Source organism: Adiantum capillus-veneris, chromosome 1 (assembly GCF_014529385.1).
Source record: "Adiantum capillus-veneris isolate H3 chromosome 1, ASM1452938v2, whole genome shotgun sequence".
Lineage (NCBI taxonomy): Eukaryota > Viridiplantae > Streptophyta > Polypodiopsida > Polypodiales > Pteridaceae > Adiantum > Adiantum capillus-veneris.
The window spans coordinates 70,806,573-70,825,588 of NC_140931.1; the positions used below are offsets into that span (position 1 = coordinate 70,806,573).

At 44.8% G+C, this 19,016-nt stretch overlaps 1 long non-coding RNA gene and 1 pseudogene across 5 annotated transcripts in view; both read right to left on the reverse strand.

Annotated features, from left to right (window-relative positions):
* Positions 1 to 8,972, reverse strand: part of LOC147464945 (uncharacterized) — a 92,927-nt gene extending 83,955 nt beyond the window's left edge. For all 5 annotated transcript variants that reach the window (XR_015188754.1, XR_015188752.1, XR_015188751.1 and 2 more), the window contains exons 1-2: positions 8,832 to 8,972; positions 3,441 to 3,591 (exon numbers count right to left, since the gene is read on the reverse strand). This is a non-coding gene — a long non-coding RNA (uncharacterized LOC147464945). The remainder of the gene's footprint in view (positions 1 to 3,440; positions 3,592 to 8,831) is intronic.
* Positions 3,913 to 6,688, reverse strand: LOC147464946 (uncharacterized; annotated as a pseudogene).
* Positions 8,973 to 19,016: the final 10,044 nt, after the last annotated feature.

The window sequence follows — 19,016 nt, forward strand, 5'->3', positions numbered from 1 at the left end:
GACTTGTGCCTATGCAGCCCTAGGCGGTTTAGAGAGGATTTGTTCGCAGGTTCAGTTCCAGGAACCTCGAACAAAGCTCTGGCTTTTCGACACTTTGGTCGCTTCAGTTATGCACTACGGGGTTCAAGTTTGGGGACCGTCTGTTGACAGTGCTGGATGGAGTAATATGGAGAGACCCTTGATATCTATGATTTCTAGGCTGATTAGAGCCAAGGCCTTAGTCCCACATGAAATCATACGAGCGGAGCTGGCTGCCCCACCTATGGAGGTTGAGGCTCTCACCAGATCAGTATCATTTGTACACAGCTTATGGGACACCACCAGGGACAGGTATGCCAGGCTTGCTCTTGAGTCATCTAGACAGCTGGCATTACAGGGAGATGCATCATGTTGGTATGCACAGATGAGCTCATGGTTTCAGAGGCATGGTTTCAGCATGGACAGGCTGCCCCCTTTCCAGTATTCTCTTGATGCACCATCTTTGGCTCTTACACGGATGGAGACTACTAGACTCATTCGGCAGGATCTTATCCAGCTTGATAGCAAGAGGACATGGATAGAGCCATCACGGGAGTTGGGTACGAAGAGGGTTTTCTATAGAGAGCATCTTCTCCAACTCACGACAGACGGATTTGTCACACGTCCCAGTTACATGGACACACATCTATCTCATGGGTTACGATGTGCTATAGGCCAGATTCGCACATCTTCACACCAGCTTGGGATTGAGACAGGTAGATTCAAAGGCATACCAGCAGACAGTAGGATATGTCAGTTATGCCATGCAGAGCCAGAGACAGAGTTTCACTACATTTGTCGCTGCACAGTCTACTATGAGATACGGGGACGCTTTCATTGTTTATTCAGAGATGGTTTTGACTCGTTAGATAGAGTCATGAGATATCAGGATCAAAGATGTCTCGGATTATTCCTACTTGAGATACAGAGACATAGAGATGCTCTATTGAGTGGGCAAAGACAGAGACAGTCTCAGAGACGCATCTCAGATTTCTTCAGCCTGAGTACCGCAGAGGCGGAGGGGACACCACCATCACAGAGTACCGCAGAGGCAGAGGGGACACCACCACCTCTGAGTACCGCAGAGGCAGAGGGGACACCACCATCACAGAGCTCGGTTCCCACCCATACACACACCAGCGGTACTCTCATTGATCGAGCTATAGAGTTAGGGAGATCGAGACGACCGCAACTGAGGAGGGGAGCCACGCAGCACCGGCAGAGATTGCGGCAGAGGATCCACAGGATTCTAGCACGACACCCTGAGTGTCGATCAGGATAGGCTTCATGCTACTGCTATATTGTATCATGGTGACACTTATCCCCACTTTGTACCTTTATGGCATGATACCATTGATCAGCCTACCAGCCACCCATAGGAGTCGGTAGCACTCTTGTCAGTTTCTTTGTTTGTAGTTTTCTTTGTTTGTTCCCAAACTTGGTACTAGACTCATCATTGTAATCAGTTGGTCTCATAGGTCATTTTGGCCTTTTGTAGACGTTAATATATCATTTCATTTCATTTCTCTCTCTCTCTCTCTCTCACACACACACACACAACACATGCTCACGTGTTTTGAGTATGCATGTCCTTTATGCATAAGGGCGGTATAACCACGGCAAGCCATGAATGCTATTACATTATGGTTTTCATTCCATTAACTGATCGCTACAAACATCCCTTGGCGGCTCAGCCCATACATCTCGTTGGAGTGAAAACACTTGCTTCGCATCGGCCAAAAAGAGCCGAGAGCTTCTTGGTCTTGCCCAAGTTGGGCATATCCCGCAATCAGTGCATTCCAAGAGACGACATCCTGGACAGGAAGCTCTTGAAGCACTTTTTGTGCTTTATGAAGTGCACAACATTTGGCATACATGTTGCTAAGGCAGTGCCAAGCTTATGTGATCGCATCTAGAGAGACATCCTCGCTTCGCACCTGCTAGAAACAACCCTGAGCTTCTTGGCCCTACCCAAGTTGGGCATATTCCGCAATCATTGCATTCAAAGAGACAACATCTTGGACAGGAAGCTCCTCGAGTACTTTTGTGATTTATGAAGTGCACAACATCTGGCATACATGTCAACCTAGAGGGTGCCAAGCACGACATATTTCTTTCAACAACCACTAACTAACCATATCATCGTGACTTCTTTTGCACATATCAGCATCTTGTGTAATGCCACATGCCTTCAAGGTGCGATGATTGCATCTTCAGTGAAAACCCGCTAAAAACAACCCAGGCAAGGTGGGCATATCCCACAATTAGTGCATTCCAAGAGACGACATACCGGACAGAAAGATCCCCAGGCACGTTTTGTGCTTTATGAAGCGCACCACATTTGGCATACATGTCGACCAAGGCAGTGCCAAGCTTATGTGATCACATCTGGAGAGACAGCCTTGCTTCGCACCTGCCAAAAATAGCCCAGAGCTCCTTGGCCCTACCCAAGTTGGGCATATCCCACAATCAATGCATTCAAAGAGCCGACATCTCGGACACAAAGCTCCTTGAGTACTTTTTCTGCTTTATGAAGTGCACCACATGTGGCATACATGTCGACCTAGACAGTGCCAAGCACGACGTTTTCTTTCAACAACCACTGAATAACAATACCATCGTGAATTCTTTTTGATTGTAGTAGGTTGCCTCCCGCTGCCCCAGCTAAGACCCCTGCTTTTCGCACACTTTGGTCGCTTGTTGTTGCTGCATTCACCAATCTTGAGCTTGCAAGCCCTCAACACTCCCACCAACCTTGTGCCCCTTCTAGAACACGCTCTACTAATCATTGCATCCATAAAGAACATTCACCTCCCAAGTTCCACCCATGTGGCCTTGAGCCTCCTTTGCATTAGGGTCACAACTAAGCATAATGCAATCCTATTTTCTTACCGGTTGACGTGGACCATTGATCGTCCTAGTCATGTCACATAGCTGACATGGCATCAGAATCTTTGAGAGAGGAAGTGCAATGCAACAAAGCTGGCAGCTTTGCCATCGTGGACTCATCACCAGATGAAGGAGAAGCTTGTAAGCTTGTGTGGCTATGGTGTGGCGAGCACCTGGCAAGTGCATATCGCATCCATTTTTGCCGCAACATGTTCTTCGGAAGCTCAGTAACTTCTCTTGAGACCTCGCGCTTCTGCTCGTGGGTGAATTCCATTAATCGTGAAAGGACAGGTACACGCATAGAGGCACTCGCTCATTGCACAGGTACTCTCTCTCTCTCTCTCTCTCTCTCTCTCTCTCTCTCTCTCTCTCTCTCTCTCTCTCTCTCTCTCTCTCTCTCTCTCTCTCTCTCTCTCTCTCTCTCTCCTAGTTAAGAGTTAACAACCTATCAAGTATGCAAAGTCCTGAATTGATTAGGTCTTGATTTCAAGACTCAACGGATCTTTAAGTAACATCAGAAAGATGTCACTTACCCCTGCGGCTGAAGGCAGCGCAAACTCCTGATTGAACCAATGCAAATACTATTTCTTTCGCAACAACAATCTCAATGACCTTTGATCGCTTCTTCAAGAAATTGAGCTGAAGAATCCGGTTTCCTTTGGGGTCATATGTATCAAACTCTTCCTGCAAAAAGACCCCAAGCAGACTGAGCACAGTGCTAGCATAGTGGTTGGATATACTAAGCTATAGTTGATCTCTCTCTCTCTCTCTCTCTCTCTCTCTCTCTCTCTCTCTCTCTCTCTCTCTCTCTCTCTCTCAGCATCAGCACTTAAATGCCTCAAGAAAATCTGATGTCTCGGTTTCTTAATTTATCACTCAAATTTTCAGTTATACTCCCTACTTGAAGCTGAAAATTGTGAAACTTCTCCTGTGCACTAATCTCTCTCTTCAATAGCTTTCCTGAGGCAGTTGGATGAAGGGTCAAAGGGGTATGAATGCCCACAATCAGTTCATTCCAAGAGACGATTGCAACCATACGTGATTGCATATGGAGAGATGCCCTTACTCTCCATCTGCTGAAAACATCCTAGATCTCACCCTGATGCCTTCAAGTTGCAAACATACACCCTCGCTTTGCATCCGTCAAAAACAGCCCAGAGCTTGATGGCCATGCCCAAGATGGCCATATCTCACAATCAATGCATTCACAGAGACGACAAATCAGTAAGAGGACAGTGTCTTGGGTATGCATGCAACAAACCATGCAACATAAAAGGTGATCAAATGTGAATCCTATGTAGGAGATAGCCGTCTTGGGTACGCATGTGACATTGCATCGGGTACCTCGCAGCCTGGATCAAATAATACAATTGGGTCGATGGCTGGCAAGGAAACAGGGACACAATTTTCTCTTGGCATGCTCCCACATAATGTTCACTGTACAACCAAGATTAACATACTTACAACACAAGCCTCACATCAACAATCCCAGACTGGCGGGCAAGGCCAGATGCCCAGAGGTCCGGCCAGGCTTGACGCAAAAAAAGTCTTTTCAAAAAATTGTGTGCATGTGACAAAAAAGGCAGTAGCTAAACCCTACCTTCCACGTCAAGAATCCTGCAGTGGAAGCGGGCTGTCCGGAGAAATGTTGACCTTTGAAGCCTCAGCAGCCTTTCACAGTAATAGAGCTCGCTAGGGCTCATCTCTCTCTTCTTCTTCTTCCTACTTTCCTCAAAATGGTGCCCTAGCTCTGCATCATCACCATCGTCATCCTCATTGTTCCACTCCTCATCTTCATCTTCGTCCTCTTCTTCCTCTCTAGGCCTCCTTGCAGGCTTCTTCTGCTGATGCGGTTGATGTGCCTGCTGCGGATGAGGTGGGCGCGGGCGCTTCTTCTTGCTCAGCTTTTCTTGAGAGCGGGGTTGCGCATGTCGAGCACGAAGCTCAGAGAGCTCTACGCCGCCCCATGTTCGGTTACTGTGAGTGCTACAACGAAAGGGGTCGTCACTCTCTTTGCCGTATGCATGATCCTGGGTGTGGAGGGGGCGAGACTTACTTGTGGTATGAGGAGGGGCAGGTAGCAGAGCGCAGAGACGATGAAGAGTAGGGAGGGTTGTTGTTGTTGCTATTGTGGGGCCGTGATCCGAGCTCTGGTTGGACCTCCTCGATAGCATAACGCCATGTGCAGGGGCTCCATCTCCGCTTGGAGGATGATGAAGAAGCGGGGTCAGCAGAAGGCACCACTGACGTTGCTGCTGCTACACTGCTGAGGTGTGCGCGCGCGACAGAGAGGGACTCTCTCTCTCTCTCTCTCTCTCTCTCTCTCTCTCTCTCTCTCTCTCTCTCTCTCTCTCTCTCTCTCTCTCTCTCTCTCTCTCTCTCTGTGTGTGTGTGTGTGAGTCGTGACTGCTCTTCAGTGTCACCTGTACATTGTGTCGCGTCGTGCACATTGGCCTAAGACTTGCCGGATCAACCTTGTGTCGGCACGTGTCCGGGGGAGGGGACCGGAATCCCTTCCCCCATTATCTATTAGTATAGAAGCATGCAACATAAAAGGTGATCAAATGTGAATCCTATGTAGGAGACAGCCGTCTTGGGTACGCATGTGACATTGCATCGAGTACCTCGCAGCCTGGATCAAATAATACAATTGGGTCGATGGCTAGCGAGGAAACAGGGACACAATTTTCTCTTGGCATGCTCCCACATAATGTTCACTGTACAACCAAGATTAGCATACTTACAACACAAGCCTCACATCAACAATCCCAGACTGGCGGGCAAGGCCAGATGCCCAGAGGTCCGGCCAGGCTTGACGCAAAAAAAGTCTTTTCAAAAAATTGTGTGCATGTGACAAAAAAGGCAGTAGCTAAACCCTACCTTCCACGTCAAGAATCCTGCAGTGGAAGCGGGCTGTCCGGAGAAATGTTGACCTTTGAAGCTTCAGCAGCCTTTCACAGTAATAGAGCTCGCTAGGGCTCATCTCTCTCTTCTTCTTCTTCCTACTTTCCTCAAAATGGTGCCCTAGCTCTGCATCATCACCATCATCATCCTCATTGTTCCACTCCTCATCTTCATCTTCGTCCTCTTCTTCCTCTCTAGGCCTCCTTGCAGGCTTCTTCTACTGATGCGGTTGATGTGCCTGCTGCGGATGAGGTGGGCGCCGGCGCTTCTTCTTGCTCAGCTTTTCTTGAGAGCGGGGTTGCGCATGCCGAGCACGAAGCTCAGAGAGCTCTGCGCCGCCCCATGTTCGGTTACTGAGTGCTACAACGAAAGGGGTCGTCACTCTCTTTGCCGTATGCATGATCCTGGGTGTGGAGGGGGCGAGACTTACTTGTGGAGGGGGCGAGACTTACTTGTGGTATGAGGAGGGGCAGGTAGCAGAGCGCAGAGACGATAAAGAGTAGGGAGGGTTGTTGTTGCTGTTGTTGTGGGGCCGTGATCCGAGCTCTAGTTGGACCTCCTCGATAGCATAACGCCATGTGCAAGGGCTCCATCTCCGCTTGGAGGATGATGAAGAAGGGGGGTCAGCAGAAGGCACCACTGACATTGTTGCTGTTACACTGCTGAGGTGTGCGCGCGCGACAGAGAGGGTCTCTCTCTCTCTCTCTCTCTCTCTCTCTCTCTCTCTCTCTCTCTCTCTCTCTCTCTCTCTCTCTCTGTGTGTGTGTGTGTGTGAGTCCTGACTGCTCTTCAGTGTCACCTGTACACTGTGTCGCGTTGTGCACATTGGCCTAAGACTTGCCGGATCAACCTTGTGTTGGCACGTGTCCGGGGGAGGGGACCGGAATCCCTTCCCCCATTATCTATTAGTATAGATAAGCCAAATTGGAAATCAATAATCAAAGGGGAGAGATCATGCTTCGACGTCTTTTTAAGATTGCTGTGTGACCTCTCTTTCTCTCTTGGTGGCAGCTTGAAATCAATAGGGGAGAGCGTGAGCAAAGTTGAGAGTTGGAAATCAACTGGGGGACAACCCAAGTATCATGAGCTCTTTATAGCTAGTGAGCAAGCGTGCGCACGAGAGAGAGAGAGAGAGAGAGAGAGAGAGAGAGATGCAATTTGTTGCTGCTGCTGTGTTTGTGTGTGTGTGAGAGAGAGAAAGAGAGAGAGAGACCATTGCTATTGTTGTTGGTGTGCACTATTGATGTTGATGTGCGCATACTTGTGTGTGTGCGCGCGTGTGTGTGTGTGTGTGTGTGTGTGTGTGTGTGAGAGAGAGAGAGAGAGAGAGAGAGAGAGCCCTTGCTCGTTAAGCAGCTTACATGGAGAGGAAAGAAATAGGAGCCACCAGCTATGCAAGGATTCATCCTCTCTCTCTCTCTCTCTCTCTCTCTCATTAAGGGGGCTTCGAGCAAGAATCGTCATCTTGCATAAGCCGGCGGCTTTGGGAGGAGAGATGGGTCCAACCCACAATGGGAGTTCGTGTTTTGTTCAGTTGCATTGAACATGTTCACCAGACTTGCTTCTTTTGGGCAACAACCTCTTCTTGTAAGTCTGGGCTATCATCCATGTCAACATCTTGGATAATGCAACATGCCTTCAAAAAGCAAGCATGGGTGATTGTATTTGGAGAGGAGCCTTGGCTAGCTCTGCATTTGATCCACATTTCAAGAGCTTCTTTCTCTATCAACACATTTAAGTGCAACTGAAAATAGCCGAGTGCTCCTTAGCCTAGCCCTACGTTGTTGGCCATATTCTACAATTAATGCACTCGAGTAGATGAGTAGATGATATATCTGATGACATACATGTTGAGCAAAGAAAATCAAGGCAGAACGTTTCTATCTAGGAGCCCCTGATGTACGTGTCAGCTTTTTGCATATTAATGCAACACATTTGATCTAGATGTTAGCTTTCACAAGTGCACCATATATGAAAACTATGTCAACTTCTCATAAAATACCATAGATTGTCAAGATGCAAGCACAGGTTATTTCCATCAAAGAGAGGCTTTCAATTTGCATCGAGTCCTTGTCTAACAATCTCATCATAAACTTTTTTACCCATGCCAGTGTCGTGCATAATGCCAGAGTTCTTCAAGATGCAAGCATGGGCAATGGAGAATCCCTGGTTGGGTCATGACTCCGACTCCTCATGTGCTCCCATATTTCAAGAACGTTTTTCTTTGTCAAACGTGTGATAATGCAGCCCAAAATAGCCAATGATCTCTCTCTCTCTCTCTCTCTCTCTCTCTCTCTCTCTCTCTCTCTCTCTCTCTCTCCTTGAGTTATCTACCACGTCCTGTATCATAGTACATTAGCAACACTATTTCAACCACATTTTTCTACATGAGGTGGGAAGCTTTGGCATGCAATAACCTCCTTGGCACAATACCACCACATGCTCCTCAAAAGACCCTGAGAAATTAAAGCATCCGCCTCCGAAGTAGCCAGGCCAAGATGCGATGATAAATGCCACATCTTCTGAGTCCTCTTTGCAACATGTCAACCAAGGTGTGCAAGGTGAAGAATCCACACCTCCCTCTGAGGCGCATCAAGAACCCACATTCCGTGTGCATATGATGGGCTTTTATTCAGATGCAATCCCCTATCTCTGTATCTCAAAGGAATGCAGTAGTATACACAAAGTGGACCTGAGAAATCAACTTCATGTTGAGTTGGTTAGCTAGGAACTCATCTTTTTACTCCATTATGGGAGGCCATATTTAGGCACTCCACCTTGCTATAGGTGGGTATACGTGGGAGGTGTTGAGCATGGACGTGCAACCTGAGCTACCAGGAAGCCCTCCGAGGGCGCGAAGCTTGGAGAGGAACCCACGGAAGGTGAATAGCCAAGGATGCCCGGCCGCAGCTTGGAGGGGATGGAAGGCGAACTGGCAGGGACCAGAGGAAAATGGACAGCCGAAGAGGCAGCACAGAGAGAGAGAGAGAGAGAGAGAGAGAGAGAGAGAGAGAGATTACCTGGAAACTATCGTCGTCGTCGTCCTCACACCGTATCGGGCTGCTCGAGCAAGGACCTTGCAAAGTTGGCTAGCCGCATATCTCTTGGCTTGGGCAAGGAGCTCTCTCTCTCTGTCTCTCTCTCTCTCTCACACACACACACTCACAAAATTACATGAGTCCTTTCTCATGCTTCACCACTTAAATTGGACAGAAAAAATCTGGCTTGTTTTTTATTAAAAAACCCTTTTTTTCTTCACCTCTACATCTCTATTAAACCATTCATTACATGATCACACAAGCAGCTGTCACAATAATAACATGTGTTCGGATGCTCTGTCAAAGGTAAGATATGGTTAGCCAAGACTACACCATACTCCCTGGTGCGTGGTGTGCCGGTAAAGTATCCTCTGAGGGGCTGTCCATAACTGCGATACAAAAAAATCTTATGGTGTGGAAGAAACTGTGCTAGCAAATATAACCATTTTGAAAACCCTCGCTTCATTGAATGTTCTACATAATAATATTGTGGCCCTATGTCCATGACTTCAATTACCATCACCGAACAGATATTGTTCTTAAAGTGCTCTCGACCCCAAAGGATCACTCGCGTCACTCTGTCCTGATATATCCACCACTTCGTCTGAGTAACAGATGTTCCTAATTGCGGAAATAAATGACGCTCATAACGGAGTAGTGTGGTTCTCCTAGTAAACTCACTTGGCTACTAAAGATGTGCAATGTGTATGGCTAAAACCTGATCTTGATTATAAGTCATAACATATAATGTGTATGACCCACCTTATGACAAAGTAAGTTGTTAGTTGGAAACTCTTTGAAAGCTACTCAAAACTGATACTGTGCACTCGGTTTTTTTTTTAAAAATGCCCGTCTTTTATAGACCTACATTGATACCTGAACCAAATGGGTATGGGTACGAATTACCCAAACTTATTGACATCTCTATTACATTATCTCACCTCTTTGTGATGGGCATATGTCTACTCTCGTAATTTACCCAATTGGATAGCTTACTATTTATAGTCTCAATTGATATATCGGTCTTATGGGTAAGTGGTTGTTTATGTCCATCCAATGCTGGGGGCAATAAGGAATTGTATGGACCACGTATCGTCTTTGCGAAAGCATGCAAAAAAACCTTACTACTGCCATATTGATAAGAGGGACTCATTAAAGGGGTTTTTTTTAATATGTTTTCTTGATACTATATTTTTTATATCCTCTTTTTGCATTGGGCACAAATGGGTCTTTACCTATTATTTATCCTAAAAATGCATGACACTTATATCATGTGGCGTCTGAGTATTCCTTTGCAATGCTTGTACTGTATTTGCCTGTCTCACGTTACCTTCTGCATACGGAGAGTGGGTTTGCAGGCGAGTGCTATGTCTCGACACTAGCTTTTCTCATCCGGATCTTGTGCTCAGTGAAATCCCTGGAAAGAGGGTCTTTAAGGGTAACCTTGATGACGAGAATACCTGGCCGAATCTGGGTCCCTTCTGCTACGGAGAGGCATCATCATCTATAAAACCCTCATAAGGTGAGTACTTTACTCACTTAGCATCGTGTTCTGTGACTACTGCTTGTGCGTTCAAATCTTGTTTGCGGTGGTGACTTCAACATGCCGAAAAATACTGAGAAAGTGTTGGTGGAATCATCTTCATCTCCAAGTCTACATGTTAACTATCTAATCGGCTCTCTTGAAGCCTTAAAAACATTGTGAGCCAGACTGTTTTGCTAAAATGAAGGTGCTTAAACTTGATAAATTGTAATGTTTTAAGCACTGGTTAATTAGATAGATATTTTTAACTCTATGGTTTTGGGAAGTTGGTTTACTTGAAGAAATTGAGGAACTTTTTCTGTTGCTAAAGGCTGCCAGATCTCGAGACTATTAATGTGGTTTCATTAGTTGGTTATTGTGGTACAGCCAAATGTGGAAAAATTGGGTGAGGTTTTTTTAGCATCTCATATCCGAATAATGTGATGTTTTTGTTAAGATGCTTAAAACTAGAATGCTTTTGGCCTACAGACATTATTTGCCCGGTTGATTACCACTCACAGTGTGTAGCTTATGGATACTAGATGCATATTGCCTTTAATGGGTTGGGTCACCAACTTTATAAAATCCTAAGCATGGCTATTTCTAATCTTACCTTTACTTACTCTCATTGTATCAATGCGTAGGAGAATGATTGCATACCTCCATGAGGATGTGTGGAAGAATATAAAAATGGTATCTCCAGCTAAGTGTGTAGACTTCGATGAAGTGCTAATGGTATATTTTGTACTTTCTATTATGTGTGATGGTCCTTTTACTAAGCCTGTAAAGGTCTCTGTCCTTTTTTTGGTTTTGGCTGATTGCCTACCCCTGGGAAGTAGACCTTCCTGACGGGTCTTACTGTGATTGAATCAGAACATACTAGGAACTTTAAACATGGGATGGTTACTCTCTGGAGAATATGTGGGTTACTCCTTTTTTTGGTTTTGGCTGATTGCCTACCCCTGGGAAGTAGACCTTCCTGACGGGTCTTACTGTGATTGAATCATAACATACTAGGAACTTTAAACATGGGATGGTTACTCTCTGGAGAATATGTGGGTTACTCTTGGAAAAAGTGTCGACTGGTCTCTGGTTTTTCTGGCTTGTACTGACTGTGCTATTATTAGCCTTATGTTATGACCTGCCCTGCTGTGTAGGTCGTCTTATCTCCAAGTCTACAGGTTAACTATCTATTCGGCTCTCTTGAAGCCTTAAAAACATTGTGAGTTGGACTGTTTGGCTAAAATGAAGGTGCTTAAATTAGATAAATTGTAATGGTTTAAAGCACTGGTTAATTGGACAAAATCTTTTAAATAACTCTATGGTTTTTAAAGTTGGTTTTAGCTGGTTTACTTGAAGCAATTGAGGAACTTTTTCTGTTGTTAATGGCTGCCAGATCTCGAGACTATTAATGTGGTTTCATCGGTTGGTTAATGTGGTACAACCAAATATGGGAAAATTGGTTAATGAGGTTTTTTGAGCATCTCATATCCGAATAATGTCATGTTTTTGTTGAGATGTTTAAAACTAGAATGCTTTCTTCCTGCAGACATTATTTGGCCGGTTGATCACCTCTCACAATTTGTAACGTATGGATACTGGATGCATCTTGCCTTTAATGGGTTGGGTCACCAACTTTATATAATCCTAAGCATGGCTATTTCTAAACTTACCTTTACTTACTCTCATTGTATCAGTACGTAGGGGAATGATTCCATACCTGCATGAGATGTGTGGAAGAATATAAAAACGTTATCTCTAGCTAAGTGTGTAGACTTCGATGAAGTGCTGATGGTATATTTTGTACTCGATAGTATGTGATGGTCCTTTTACTAAGCCTATGATGGTCTCTGCCCCCTTTTTTTTTGGTTGATTGCTTATTCGTGGGAAGTAGATCTTCCCAGCAGGTCTTACTATGATTGGATCATACTAGGAACTTAAAACAGGGGATGTTTACTCTCTGGAGAATATGTGGATTACTCTGGGAAAAAGTGTTGATCTCTAGGTTTTTTGGCTTGTACTGGCTGGGCTAGTTTTAGCCTGATGTTATGACCTACCCTACTGTGCAGGTATTTTTTCTGAGAATGACATGTTTGGACTGCACTATAAAAGCAATTGTTTATCTTTCCGATTTCTATTTTTCATCATAAAAGGAACAAATCCGCAGTGGTTGGTTAATTTTTTTTTGGAAATCGACAGGTGTGAGTAAATTTTTTCGACTAGCGAGTTTAAAAACAGGTATTTGGTATTGGCTTTTGGGAAGAATATCTCAACTATGACATTGGAAGCAATTGAATTGTTAATATGGATAAAAGTCCAAACATTTTCATACGGCTGGTCTACTAATCATGTTCATTACTATGCCGATCTGATGTATATTTGTTTTACTTTTGCTAATATACTACTGAGGTCAGTGGTAAGTGAGATAAAATTCAAGCCCGAAGTTTGTGCAAACATAAACTAAATGGTACTTTATCTCCTCAAGAGGGTTTTAGCCCTTCAAGATCTAATGTCTAGTATAGGAATATTTGACTCAAGCTAACTTGGACTTGCGCCTATGGAGTAAAATCTCCCCAACCTAGTTCAAGAATGTGTTGAGGGTCGGTACTTTAAAAACCTATATAGTTTTGCTATTTAAAGCTCTTGAAACTATGGTTAGGCATCGAATAAATCTGGAACTAACTTAATATATAGTAGCTATGGGCGGATTCTCACTCTCCTAGCTAGATTGACTGAAAACCAAGGATTCTTATTATGGTTTTGTTAAAAAAAACAAATTACTTATAGAAGAAATGTTTGTCTTTTCAATGCGACATGGATAACAAGTGGGATGCCCAACATCACCTGCGTACAGTCACATGCTAACAAATTGTTTTCTTGTGGATATGGGTGCAGGTGAGGGCTACCTTCTTTGATAAAAACATTATGTTCTATGTGGTAGATGACTCGTGGAGGATCTCTTACCTTGAAGCAACATCACCCCAGACTTTGGGATTATTGTTTTCCATGTTATACTTTGTTCTCTTCATTACCTTGTACAAATTTTATTTTCAACTGCAAATAAATTATTGTACAGATCCATTGTATTTTCCTAGAATTGTTGGTCTGTGAACAGGTAGTGTTCGTTTGCGTGTATATATATATATATATATATATATATATATATATAGAACTGCTAAACACACACACACACATACACAAGCACTCGAAGATCGAAGGGGGAGGACCATGGCGGACTCCTATGTTTGACTCCTATTTCTATGATTTTCGTGAGCAACACCACAATAATGTTTTGCGGTTTGTGGCCGACATGACCACAACGAGCTTGAATTTTGAGGCCTTGCACATAGATCACGCGATTGCTTCCAAGCTGATCATTTTTCATGCTCTCGTTTTCCTTCTATATGGTTGAGTTTGAGAGAGAGAGAGAGAGAGAGAGAGAGAGAGAGAGGGAGGGAAAGCTATTTGGAGCTCTACTGATTGAGATGCTCATCTCCACTAGGATGCTCACAGAAACTTGTCATATTCTTTCCTCACTTTCTCCATATGAGTGAGTCTCTTTGTTCAATGCTCATTGGAATCTGAACTCTTTCTAGAAGTCGGGATTGTGAGAGGCTATCAAAATTGAAGAGTTGCCAAGGCTGATCCCTTAATATCTATCTATGTATATCTGTATCCTATTATGTGGTAGGAGATTCACGCTTCCAGGTGTCGGCAATCGGCAAGAGGCGAGAGTGGAAGCATCAGCAAGAAGGGGCGGAAGCCTAAGAAGCTGAGTACTTAAACTGCCAAAAAACGTGCCAACAAGAAGAGGAGAAAAAGTGTTGAGGTAGGCACGAAGGTGAGGGCTCGGTAGTTGGGAGTTGAAGCGACAATTTGTGTGTGTGTGTGTGTGTGCATGAGAGAGAGAGAGAGAGAGAGAGAGAGAGAGAGAGAGAGAGAGAGTGCGCATGCATTGATATAGGCCTAGAGAGATAAGAGTCAATTAGTTGTGATCGATAGGTAAGAGGGAGAAAGAGAGACATTGCACTATTGCACAAGCAAAAAGGCTCGGGTTTAATGTATTTCGAGCTTGTGAAATTGGTAGTTTTAAGTGTGACTTTGGTTGGGTGAAATGTTTTTGGCAAGCCATGGTCATAGGAAAGTTAGATAGAGAGAGAAAATCACTTGCGTCTATGCTCGGAATAAATAGAGAGAAAGAGAGAGCACATCCACATCGATGCTAAATAAAAGAAATCTACAAATAAAAAATTGTCAAGATTCGTTCTGTGCATTTTATGGGTATTAGGAAAATTTGGAATGAAAATGTTTAAAATTTGTAGGTTATCTCACCTTCAAATTTCAAACATATAGACTAATTTATTGTGGAGAAAGGAATTTAAGGAAGCCATGTGGCTTGAAAAGTGACTTGCACCATCATGCACCGGTGTGTTGGTGGTCGATGGGAGCCTGACTTGGGGGAGTGAGGAAACTGAAGAGACTCCGCAAGCGCCTAAACAATTGAGATAAATTGAACTTCACACGAGGGATACCCGAGCAACGAGAGAGAGTGAGAGAGAGAGAGAGAGAGAGAGAGAGAGAGAGACAGAGAGAGAGAGAGGCCCCTTTGTGACATTTGGTTTTTCTTTTGTAGAGTGTGGCCTTGCCCCCAAAGAACTTTGCTCTACCCTACGGTCAATGTCCTACTATGCCATGTCTCCACTCTCCAAACCTCAGATGGGCCCCACACCTGCTACTCGCAATCTTAATGAGAATTTCTTTCGAGCCATGCTCTCAAACTTTAGCTAAGATTTGGCCATGTGGTCAAATCTTAAACTCGTTTTGAAAGTGGCAATTGGGAAATTCCCAAAATCACTAATATGGTGTCTAGTTCAAGAATTATTATTTCGGTCTATTCAATGTCACAAGTTTATTCTGATTCTATCTATTGTGAACACAATTCTATATTTTCTCTCAAGAGCCTTGTTTTAGCTTATCAATTGTCGGTTATTGCCATGTCAAAATTGTATGAGTATAGACACTGCCACACACATAAGTGGTAAGACCTCCCAAAAACATCTTTTCTTAGCCTATTGTACGACTTCTCATGAGGTTATTGGGTAAACCTATAACCCAAGGTTTTGAAGTAAACCAAAAACTCCATATTTTGGTAGCTAGTTTACCCTATATCCTATGTGCTCACGAGCGCAAAGCAGGACATGGACCCCGACGGCCTCGAAAACACCAGGAGTCGATGCACGCCGCAAGCCGGCCAGGATGAAGCGAATAGGGAGCACCACCTAGCTTTGAGCGGCTAGGACGCGGACAACGGTGATTGGAGATATCACAAACTTTACACACACACACACACACACACAGAGAGAGAGAATAACGCAGGTGATGAAAACCCTCGGGGTGTGAGGAAGAACTATTTTCTTGCAATATTTATAACAACCTTATTTCCGACGAGGTGGCAATCATGGTGATAGAGATAGAGAGAGGTATAGTGAGCCTAATAGTGTGTTCTCTAGAGATGACTCACAGACATGGAGACTTTGCTAACATGAGCGTGTGTGTGTCGACCATTGCAGTCGAGATGTGGACATAGCTTCTTCTCATAGTGCAAATTTGCAAAACTGCTACACTAAATCCCCCCTCTCGTGATGCAAATGTTTCCAATCCCTCTTCCAAAATACTACCAAGTGTTGACCTATGATGAAATTGCACACCACCCTTGATAGTGACCTCTCAGTGCCTTTTTATAGGTGCTAGCTGCTTTAGATTAGGGTAATCTGATTATATTAGGGGTTCTAATATAGGGAGACAAAGCAAGGCGGTGGGCCCTAGATGGTTGACCCTTGCTTTGTCTTGGAAAATATTATAAAGGAAAACTCCTAGGTGGGCCTTTGTGGCCATCACCTAGAGAGAGGTGATAATTCACAAATTGGGTTTTTTTATAAGATTTGGTTTAAAACTGGGAAAAATGATGACAATCTACGGATTTTATTGAAGAGGGCGTCGTGCATGCAATGCTGGTGAACGGCGGCCTAGCTGGTTCGTCAATGTAGCACATTCGTCATTTTCGGGGTCAGCCGGGGCATGCCTTCGGCGTCTTTTCTTGTTTCGGTGTCGACGATGCGTAACTTGGCCATCTTCCTTTTGTTGATGACGTCGATGTCGTCAAGTCCTTCGTGTTTTTTTATTTTCTTTGATGGGTGCGTATGGCATGCGCATGTATGTGTGGATATGTGAGTGCACGTATGAACGTGGGTGTGTGTATGTAATTGTGTTTATAGGGGTGTATGTGTGTGTGTATACGGCAAGGGTGTGCATGGGAACAGGGGTATAAGTTATTGATATATATATATATATATTATTTTTATTTTTTATTTTTTATTTTTTTAAATTCGATGACTGTTGCATAGAGAGAGGGAGGACGAGAATGGGGGGAGAGAGAGAGAGAGAGAGAGAGAGAGAGAGAGAGAGAGAGAGAGAGAGAGAGAGAGAGAGAGAGAGAGAGAGAGAGAGAGAGAGCGGGTGCTGGATGGGGGGAGGGGAGTGCTGTGTGTGAGTGCATGTGTATGTGTGTGTAGGTGTGAGAGAGAGAGAGAGAGCAACACTGTTCTCATGGCGGCGCCTGCGGGCTGTATGACACAAAGAGCGAGAGAGAGACATGGCGGGGGATGGGGGAGATGGCGAGGGACTCGGGAGTGGTGAGGAAGTGTGTGTGTGTGTGTGTGTGTGTGTGTGTGTGAATAAGAGAGAGGGAGAGAACGTCTTGATGGCAGCGCCTGCACAGGCTGAAAGCGAGAGAGAGAGAGAGAGAGAGAGAGAGAGAGAGAGAGATGCAGCGGGAGTGTGGGTGTGTGTGTGTGTGTGTGTGTGTGTGTGAGAGAGAGAGAGAGAGAGAGAGAGAGAGAGGGCGATGGCCCGCCGGTGGGAAGAAAACAAGAGGGTAGAGAGGGAGGGGAGAGTGAGGTCGAGGGAGTGTGGACGAGAGGGAAGAGGGAGGGGTGAGGTATGGAGGCCCACTGGGCAGGGGTGTGGATGAGCGAGGAGGGCGAGGAGGGATGAGAGAGAGAGAGAGAGAGAGAGAGAGAGAGAGAGAGAGAGAGAGAGAGAGAGAGAGAGAGAGAGAGAGAGAGAGATCTTGTAGGGTAAGTGAGATGGTGGTGGATTGGCGGAGCCGAGCAAGAGAGAGAGAGGCCTTTGTCTTCCGGCGATAATGGAGAGAGGTGTGTCCAAATTGGTGGCGGCCCGCCTGTGGTTAAGCCTAGAGGGGTGGTGAATGTTCAAAAAACTATTTTTTATTGTTTTTTCTTGGTAATGTGCTCTCCCCTTCTTGGGTTTGGTTCTTGCGGCCGCGGTTTCGAAAATCGGCCGTGATTAGCCCTCCCATCTGGCTAGAGGCATTCATGCTTCTAGCCTTACCTCTGATTCTTTAGTAGCGGAGTTGGAGGGTTCTCCCTCTTTTGGGATATCTAGCATGAACTCTGGATCAAACCTTAGGAAATACCTCTTTAGCCTCCATCCATTGACTCTAGTCTTGTGAATTCTCCCATCTACTTTCCATCAACTTATAGTTGCCGTTGTCGTAGCGCCTTTTGACAATGAATGGTCCTTCGCGTCTGGGTTGAAATTTCTTGTCCTTCTTGGTGTCAAATCTGTTGTCGTATCTCAATACTAACATGCCTTTTTCTAGGCCTTTCTTCTTAAGCCCTTGATTGAAGGTGAACTGGCGTCGCTCTGCTTGTGCTGCATAGTGATTGATTGTATCTTCCCTATCTAGTTGAAGCCTTTCCAGATCCAGGATGTGGTTGCGGAGATTGACAATTGGGTGCTGCAATTGGCTAGCCATGACTCGCAAGCTGGCTATTTGTACCTCAATGTGTAGAATGGCCTCCTTTCCATAAACTAGATGGAAAGGGGTGAAACCTAATGATGTTCGGAATGTCGTTCGGTAGACCCATAAAGCGGCCATGAGATGTTTATCCCAATCACCTGTGTGGTTATTCACCTGCTTGTGATGATTTTACAGATCATTCCATTTACCTTTTCCACTAGGCGATTGCACTGTGGATAGTATGGTGTGAAATGTTGGCGTGCAATGCCTAACTTCTTCATCAGTTCTCCCACCAGGTCGCCTCTGAAACCAGGTCCCCTATCAGATATTATCTCAAAAGGAGTGACAAAACGACAACAGATGTGCTCAAATATGAACTTTTCTACCTTTTGGGATGTAGCTTCTGCTTCTGCCCATCGGGTCATGTAGTCTACACCAACTAGAATGTATAATTTACCTGATTGGGCCCTTGGTAGAGGACCGATTGCCTCTATTCCCCATTTCTCAAACGGACCATATGAGATGATAGGAGTCTGTGGCTCATAGGTTAGTGTGCGATCACTGGCCACTTGATAGGCCTTGCATGTTTTACACCAATGATGCACATCCCTATTCAGTCTAAGCCAAGAGTATCCTGCATATAGAATCTTCCTACTGGTGATATCTAAAGCAAAATGACCGCCGCATAAACCATCATGGCAACTTGAAATTACCTCCGTGATCTCACTGGAGGTTGGTACTCGCCTGAGAATGTGATCCTTGCCTTTACAATACAAGTGGTTGTTTACAAGGCGGTATCTTGTAGCCTTCCTTACCATCCACT